The 8,742-nt window shown below is 42.6% G+C and overlaps 1 pseudogene; it reads left to right on the top strand.

Annotated features, from left to right (window-relative positions):
* Positions 1 to 1,643: 1,643 nt before the first annotated feature.
* LOC124647716 lies at positions 1,644 to 4,769 on the top strand (annotated as a pseudogene).
* The last annotated feature ends 3,973 nt before the right edge of the window (positions 4,770 to 8,742 follow it).

Genomic DNA, 8,742 nt, shown 5'->3' with positions numbered 1-8,742 from the left:
GAGTGTATTAAATTATGGTTGTCACTCCCTGTTCCGGGAAGGGAACTACAAACGCGGCAGGAAAGGAACTCTGTGAAGTTCTGGTCAACCTGTGAAGACTGGCAGGCATAGTTTTCAGAATAAAATAAACCTTTTGAAGAAATATTTTCGGAACATGCATTGACCTGAGATTTTCTGATCAATGCTCGTAGCTAGTGCATCAAACACCTTTTCTCTTTTGGACTTGCTGAGTACCTCTGTACTCACTTTCTTTCAACACCCTTGCTAGATTGTGTCAATGAAGTGGAGGCCAACGACGGAGCACCAGAAGGAGACTACGAGCTGGTCTACGAGGAACCTGATCTATCCGGAGGAGTGGAAGGCGTGGACTACGGAATAGTCTATGAAGCTGACAACAATGAGGCGGAGGAGTAGTGTCTTACCCTAGACATCTTAGAGCCGAGCAGCGTAGTAGCTTACCTAAATAAGTTGCTGAGCTCAGTTTGATCTTTATGTTAAGTTGTAACAATACTTCAGTAGTATCTTAGGGTGTTCTCATAGGACCTGTGAGAGTACCAACTTGTTAAGACCATGTTTGTAATATTATCTCGAGTGTTATGACCTGCAATGTTTTTGTTGTACCACTCTGAGGGATGTGATATTTGTGAAGAAGTCCCTTCATGAAGATCATATCTACATGTAGTGGTATGCTGGGACACCGCACCTGCCTCTGTTCGGTTTTCTCTCTCGTGCGATGCTAGAGGGCGAGCGGATTGGTAGTGTGATGTGGGTTGGTTCGGCTAAACCAGCAAGGCACGTCCGGTACGATCAGGTCTGGCTTGACCCAACTAAGGTGTGACGCCCTGACTAAATCGGCTCGGCTCGGCTCAAGAAGTTGACGAGGACACGCCACGCCATACTTTGTGTGGGACCCACCGGCCAGGATGGGGCAAAATATAGAAAAGGGTGAAAAATAGAAGAAAGTATGCTAAATGGGGTAGTTTTTAGGAATTTCTGTTAAATTGGGTAAAAGGTGACACAAAATTGATATTAGGGGGTAAAAAATGGAATTCAAGATAACGAAAGAGTTTACAGCTGGCTCAGGTTTTTCTTGAGTCAACACAACATGGTATATGGATACAGACCACTTCTTAATATTACTGTCCGCATCTCTTCCTACTTGGATTGTGTAGATTATTCCTTCAAAGACCGGCTTTCAGTTCATTAATATGTTCAATGCCCCATCTCATGGGTTGACTTGACTTCCCTTTGGGAGTGCTAGACACCGAACATGGATCATGCTAGTTTTCAGACGAGATGCTTTTAAAAACATACATTCGTAAGACTTTCATGTCTGATGGACTTGTTTATTCAAAAAAAATTGACGTGCTACAACTACAGTATTTATTCTTCTCCTCGCAAGAGGGGGGACATAAGGTAGGTAGTACCGGACTAGGGGATACCGGACTGCAACATTGATATTGACATATTATGTTTTTTGCTTATAAATGGATTTCTGCCTTTGACCAACAAAGCCATAACAAGACACGGCTCTGTTATATTCGTCCTCGAGTGTAAGCATAAAATTCCAGAACGCCTCTTCCAACCAGGTGAGCATGAGAGTAGGTTCAATGTTGGCTTTACTCATGGTTGCAATACTAGGGATGCGCACTTCACGGGTTGTGAGAAGTATAGATGAGAGTAGCATCCACGCCGGCCCAGAGGTAACGAGCAGGCTGTTGGAGTCTACGTCCCAGCGGGGCAACAATTGGGGTGCAATTTCTTCTTCTAATTTGACCCTCCCTTCCACTGACACACTCTCTAGTTGTCTGAAGATATGTGGGCAGTTGAGCTTCGACTATCCATTCGGCATAGGAGCAGGATGCTTCCGAGTTCCGACATCCTGACTTCAGTCTCATTTGCAACAGCACCACTTATCCCCCCAAACTCTTCTTACATGACAGCTCAAACGAGGTTGTGAGTTGTGACCAACATTACTGCTGTTGGTTCGGTCATGGCTGATATGTTCCAGGAGAACCGTATTGGTGTCAATGTTTCCCATACCATCCTTATGAAAGCTGGTGTCCGTGTATATGACATGACATGGACTCCAGGAAATTCTTCTTTTACTGTTATAGAGGCGATGCTGATCTCTGTCGTTGCTTGCGATGTCGATGTATTCTTGATAGATAAAGACGCAGTTGCTCGTGAGTTGGTTTGCCAGGTGAGCTGCCCCAGCAAAGCGATCGCGAGCAGGTGTATAGGCAGGACCCTGATAGCCCTGGGTGGTGCTACATATTTGAAATAAGAGCTGTTCATACCCTTGAACTGCAGTTTGTTCGCCACAATACAAGTAAGATCCAAACAGATTCTAACCTCGGCATCTTGTGGGATAGAATCCACATAGAATTGGCAGCCTCCATCATGTGGAGTATCGTTGACCAAACAAAATGCCCAAGCAGCGCTGTGGAAGATAGCAAATATGCCTGCGTCAGCAACCACAGCGGATGCATGGCTCCTATATTGATGTACGGTTATGTCTGCCGGTGCAACACATGCTACCAAGGAAATCCCTATATTGTCGATGGCTGCGCACCTGACATGGGTAATCTCTCCTCCATCAGAAACTTCTTTGACTGCGTTTATTTATTCTCTGTTTACCAGTCATGCTAGACATCAACACCATATCCAGTTTACCGTTATTTGTTTTATTTACATGTTACTAATGTCATGCTTTGTGTTCTGATAACATTACTTTCCATATGTCAGTAATGTAGTGTGTTTTCCTTAAGCTGATCTCACAACATCGGCAATTTCATTTAAAATAGGGTATAACTCAAGACCACAAAAGACGAACTGTTCCAGATGGTGTGGGAATATCCATGTTCCATTTCCTTTCGGCCTAGAAGAAGGTTGTTCCGCAAGGAAACTTCTTCAGCTCAACTGCTCAGACAGTGCGCTCAACATCCTCCAGTATAAATGTCAGCGAGGGGCTTATGGGTGCCCAATATACCTCCAGTGCCGCAGGCCTGCTTGCCAATCTTACATGCCAAGAGGCAAAACAGAACACCTCTCAATACGCATGTGTAAGTACCAATAGCTCCTGCATAAGTGTCGTTGGCTCCAACGAAGGTTATGTTGGCTACAGGTGTGCATGCTTGTCTGGTTTTAAAGGAAATCCATACGTCCCAGACGGCTGTGAAGGTAATTTTAGTACAATGTAGTTTACTTAATTCTTGTGCATAGCAATATGTCACCTGACGGAGATGTGATTACAGATATCAATGAGTGCATACAAACACCAGGTGTTTGCAAAGGAACTTGCCATAACACCATAGGAAACTACAGCTGCACTAAGTGCCCTGATTATACAGAGTATGATGTTACAAAAATGCAGTGCACTCGGAAAAGGAAGCAAAGTCTCCTCTCAGGTGGGACCCATATACTGTTCAGTTCTGCACTTACAACAGTACCGCTATTCCAAGATATTTGTGATTGATGAATTTTATCACTGTAGATGTTTTAATTGGGCTCGGCAGTGGTCTTGGCATGCTACTTCTTGGCTTGTTTGGAATGGTTTCTGTCCAATTATGGAAAAAAGGCGCCGACAAGAAACTAAGAAGGAAGTGTTTTCAGAAGAACCAGGGGCTTCTCTTGGAACAACTCATATCATCTGTGGAAAATGCTAGTAACAAGACAAAGATTTTTTCTATTGAAGAGCTCAAAAGAGCAACAAATAACTTCGATCATGCATGCACGTATTGTTGGCCGTGGAGGGCATGGCACAGTGTACAAAGGTATATTATCAAACCTTCATGTGGTAGCTATCAAAAAGTCCATGGTCATTAAGGAAGGTGAGATCAATGATTTTATCAACGAGGTTGCAATTCTGTCCCAGATAAATCACCGAAATATCGTCCAACTCTTCGGGTGTTGCCTTGAAACTGAGGTCCCCTTGTTAGTGTATGATTTTATTCCCAACGGTTCATTATCTGGAATTCTTTATCCTAATTCAAGCAGCGTGTTCTCTTTGTCATGGGATGATTGCCTAAGGATCGCATCAGAAGCTGCAGGAGCTTTATGTTATCTCCACTCCGCAGCATCCATATCTATCTTCCATCGTGATGTCAAGTCCTCCAATATACTCTTGGATACAAACTATGCTGCAAAAGTTTCGGATTTTGGTGCGTCAAGATCTGTTCCAATTAGCCATGTTGTTACAAATGTACAAGGCACATTTGGTTACTTAGATCCAGAATACTACCAGACTGAGCAGCTAAATGAGAAGAGTGATGTTTATAGTTTTGGTGTGGTGCTTCTTGAACTTCTGATGAGAAAACAACCTGTTTTTACAAGCAATTCAGGAGGGAAGGAGAACTTGGGTAATTACTTCCTCTCGGAAATTAAGAAGAGGCCAGCCAAAGATATTGTTGCTACTCAAGTTCGTCAGGAAGCAACAGAAAAAGAGATTAATGAAGTTGCCTCTCTTGCAGAAATTTGCTTGAGAATGAAAGGTGAGGAAAGGCCTACGATGAAGCAAGTAGAGGCAACTTTGCAGAATTTGCGAGCGGATGGGATGAATTCATCTCATGCTGATCGATTCATTGATCAAGAAGTACAATCTCAAGAATCTAGCAACTTTGATGAGAGAGCTAATGCAGGCCCGGGCCTACAGGTGTGCGGCCCGTGCGGCCCGCACAGGGCCCCACAATTTTGGGGGCCCAAAATGTTCTGGTTTGCGTTATATAAATTTAGTTTCGGTTCAAATATAGAAAAGCATGTCAGCCTAGTTGGTACTTCTGCCTGGGCGTTCTTTCTAGAGTGCAGGATTTAGGATCAAAACCTGTTGTCGGGTTCAACTCGTTCCTTTTATTTTCTCTTTTCTTTTTCTACTTTCGTTGATGGCTTTTTTCTTTGAAGAATTGAGTTGTATTGTGGTATTCTCCATTTTTTTTCTACTCCCGCTGTTGGATATGAGCATTTGATGAGTATTGAATACAATTTAGAGAAGCCATCACGAAGTTGTTCTAATGAAATAGCTTTACCATAAATCATTAAAACTTCAAAATTATTTACTTATTTTTTAGAACCCAAACAGTTCAAATGTGTCAAAAGTCTTATTTTTTTCCGTCCTGGTCGCTAGTCTCACCGTTTTTTTAAATATATGTTTACTTCTAAAATAGTTTTTAGTATAATTTAACCACATGTTTAGAATCTACAAGCGCGGAGAGTAATTGTTTAAACGTCCATCTAAGACATATCAGAGCATAAGTTATAATTTTTCATTAATTATATGTATTTTCTCTAGTTAGATAGTGCCTCATTTTTTTTTTTGAATCCGACAGAGCCCATTTTAAAAGTTCGCACAGGGCCCCAGATTTTGCCGGCCCGGCCCTGGCTAATGATATAGTGTCCCAACACAGCCAAAACGCATGCAATACCTTGGAGCAAGAGTTCTTGTCATCCGCTAGCCTACCACGTTAGAAATGCTTGTGAAATTAGTTTGTGTTGTTCTTTGCCTTGTTGCTATTTCAATTCTAGTCAGAAGTGAGTTACTGTCACTTTATATATACCATATTTGAATGCCCATTTTTCTTACTTGTTGTTGTAGTACTACCACTATATATGTACTGTATCACGTCATTTTAATGAAGGTATTTATTAATAAAATTATTGTCTGATATTGTTCTGGATTCAGTTGCATAAACTGCGACGATATTCATAGTAGCAATCAGTGAAAGTATGTAGCCTTTATTCCAGGACCTGCATGGAATTCTCCAATGACAGATCTAGAGGGTGTGGTGCTGGTGTCGTTCTAATTTTATTGTATTTATGTATCATGGTGTGTATCATATGATGAGCAGGAAGATAGCAGTTGTAACTTGTAAGGACCGAATAAAGGCTATTTCTGCCAGTATATATGTTTCTTTCGAATGCATATGCTTATCTACCAGGTTATTCTTTCTCGGAATCCTACCTTAAAAGCTAGTATACAGATCCGTCTCACAATAAGTAGACAAATACACAAATCCATCAATAATTGCCACAATCTTCAGTGCAAGACTAATCCACTAACGATAACACTTGGACATCTTGGTTTGTTCTACAGTGAAAAAATTCACATACAGAGTAGAAACAACATTCTCTGCTTCAAGTTTTCTTCTTCCGCATAGTCAAGCCCCTTCAAGTTGAGGGTTCACCTTGTTGCATACCAATGGAGGGAACGCCATGATGCAGGGATAGGAAATAGTGGAGTGTGTGACAGTCCAGAGCTTATTCAGCTCCTCTGTTACAAGGCGGCAGAAGCACATGAAGTGACAAGAATTTGGACGTCTCTCACAGCAATTAGAGAAATAAACAAAGCCACCAATAATCGCCACAACATTGAGCGAAACATCATCATCCAGACAATATCTAGTGATGATATCGGTATCATCCTTCAGAGAAAATGTCTTATCCAGCACCCATCTATACACTGTTGTTGTCGGGTCTCCGACCCCAAACAATAAGCATGAGTTTAACTGCGCAAAGCAGATAGAGCTTCCTATCCTTAGTCTCACCAGGCTTAAATTCCTCTTGTCCTTCCGTATGCAGCAGTGGCTTGATTTGAGAGAATTGCAGCGTCTCTGTGTTCAGCACGCAGATATTGGCCCAGCTGGTAAATGTCCAATAAACAGGCCCGTTCACGATTGTACCGTGTAAATCTAACTAGGAGTGCATCGACAAAATCATAGCAAGACATCAGTACAAATTTAAGGATAATGTTAAAGAAATAGAGTTCTAGATTTCTTCATCCAAGTAATGCACCTTAGAAGAGTCAAGGGTTCACCTGGTTGCGTAGCAACCAAGGAGGCCATGTCATTAAGTAGGGATATAAAGCACCACCTCCAACATGAAGGATAGGAGAGCTGATTCAGCGCCGCTGATTCTAGGCACAAGGATAGGAACCAGCAAGGTAAACTAAAAAGGTCTCACAGTGAGTAGACAAGTACACAAATCCATCAATAAATTGCTACAATCTTCAGTTCAAAACTATCCAGTACCACTACTGGAACTGAATAATCACATCGTTAATCTTGTCATCGTCGGCACAGAGGCAACTCAGTTTCATAGAATTGCAGTGTCATGGTGTTCAGCACACGCACATTGCAAAGACATAGTCACTCCATCTATCAAAAACCCACATCACTGGGAAAATGTTTCTATAAGATGTGTACTATTGACCTGAAAGAATATTCAACTATGGTTCACCATTCGATGGGTTTTCCTAGTTCTTGAAAATAGGCCAAGATAAAACTGGTATAGTACAAAACGATTCCCCTTAGCAGAGCATGCAGTGCGCTTGGTGAGAAAACCATTACACAACATGCAGTTGGACATAAAATAGGGCATTAGTGCTGCAATTAGAAATCCCACTGTCATAGCATTCTACGTGAATTCAATCTACACAACATAACACAATCATATAGCAAGCAAGGGTAGCAATGGAGTACTTGAGGATGATGGGGGCAGCAGTAGCTCTAGCAAATTTCAGAATGTGTGTTTCAAGCTGCAATAGCATTCCTCATAGAGCAATACCAAGTACATGTACTTGAGAAAAGTAATGCAAAATGATATCCAGTTAATTTAATTTATGTCAAATTCTAAAATGACCTTGCAAGTTGTACATTTTCCTAACTTTGTCCACACATTAAATTACAGGTAGATAGGTGACAGTGCAGAGCTTACTCAGCTCCTCTGTTTCAAGGCAGAAGCACATGAAGTGACAAGACTTTGGACGCCTCTCACAGAAGGTAGAGAAATAAACAAAGCCACCAATAATCACCACAACATTGAGCGAAACATCATCATGCAGACAATACCGAGAGATGTTATCGGTATCATCCTGCAGCGAAAATGTCTTATCCAGCACCCATCTGTCCACACCGTTGCTGTTGTTGTTGTTGTTGTCGGGTCTCCGGACCCAAACAAAAAGCATGAGTTTAACTGCGGAAACCAAACAGAGCTTCCCATCCTTGGTCTCACCTGGCTTAAATTCCTCTTGCCCTTCCATATGCAGCGGCAGCTCAATTTGAGAGAACTGCAGGGTTGCGGTGTTGAGCACGAGGACATTGGGCCCGATGGTAAATATCCAGTAAACAGAGTCGTTCACCAGTGTACCATTCAGAGAGCTATGTACATCCTCTGAAAATGGGAAAACCTTCCACTCTCTGGTGTCTGACGAGAAGACGGCGGCCTGCGACCCCGACATTCCGTGAGACAGAGACAACGTGGAAAGGCTCGTTGTTGTCTTCGGAGGCGAGCATGTGGAACTCAACGAACATGTCCCTGCAGATCTCGTCCGGCGGCACGGGGAAGAGATCCAGGGACCGTGTGAGCGGATTGTAGACGGCCATTTTCTCGATTTTCCAGTTGACGAGAAGAGAAAATCCGTCGCCGCAGTACTCCATTGACCATTGGGGGTCGACGTCATTATCGTCTTCGGGCAGCAGGGTAAAGAAGACGTCTGCGCCGCGGATGGCGGCGGCGTGGTCCCGGTCGGAGTGGCGGCGGGTGGGGACGAATACGGGTATGGATGATGGATCGTGTATGTCGAGGAATACGCCGAGGTGTGATACGTCCCAAATGTATCTATAATTTCTTATGTTACATGCTACTTTTTTGATGATACTCACATGTTTTATACACATTATATGTCACATTTATGCATTTTCCGGCACTAACCTATTGACGAGATGCCGAAGAGCCAGTTGTTGTTTTCTG

Source organism: Lolium rigidum, chromosome 4 (assembly GCF_022539505.1).
Source record: "Lolium rigidum isolate FL_2022 chromosome 4, APGP_CSIRO_Lrig_0.1, whole genome shotgun sequence".
NCBI lineage: Eukaryota > Viridiplantae > Streptophyta > Magnoliopsida > Poales > Poaceae > Lolium > Lolium rigidum.
The sequence above is the reverse complement of the archived record's forward strand: the minus strand, read 5'-3'. Positions and strand labels throughout refer to the sequence as shown.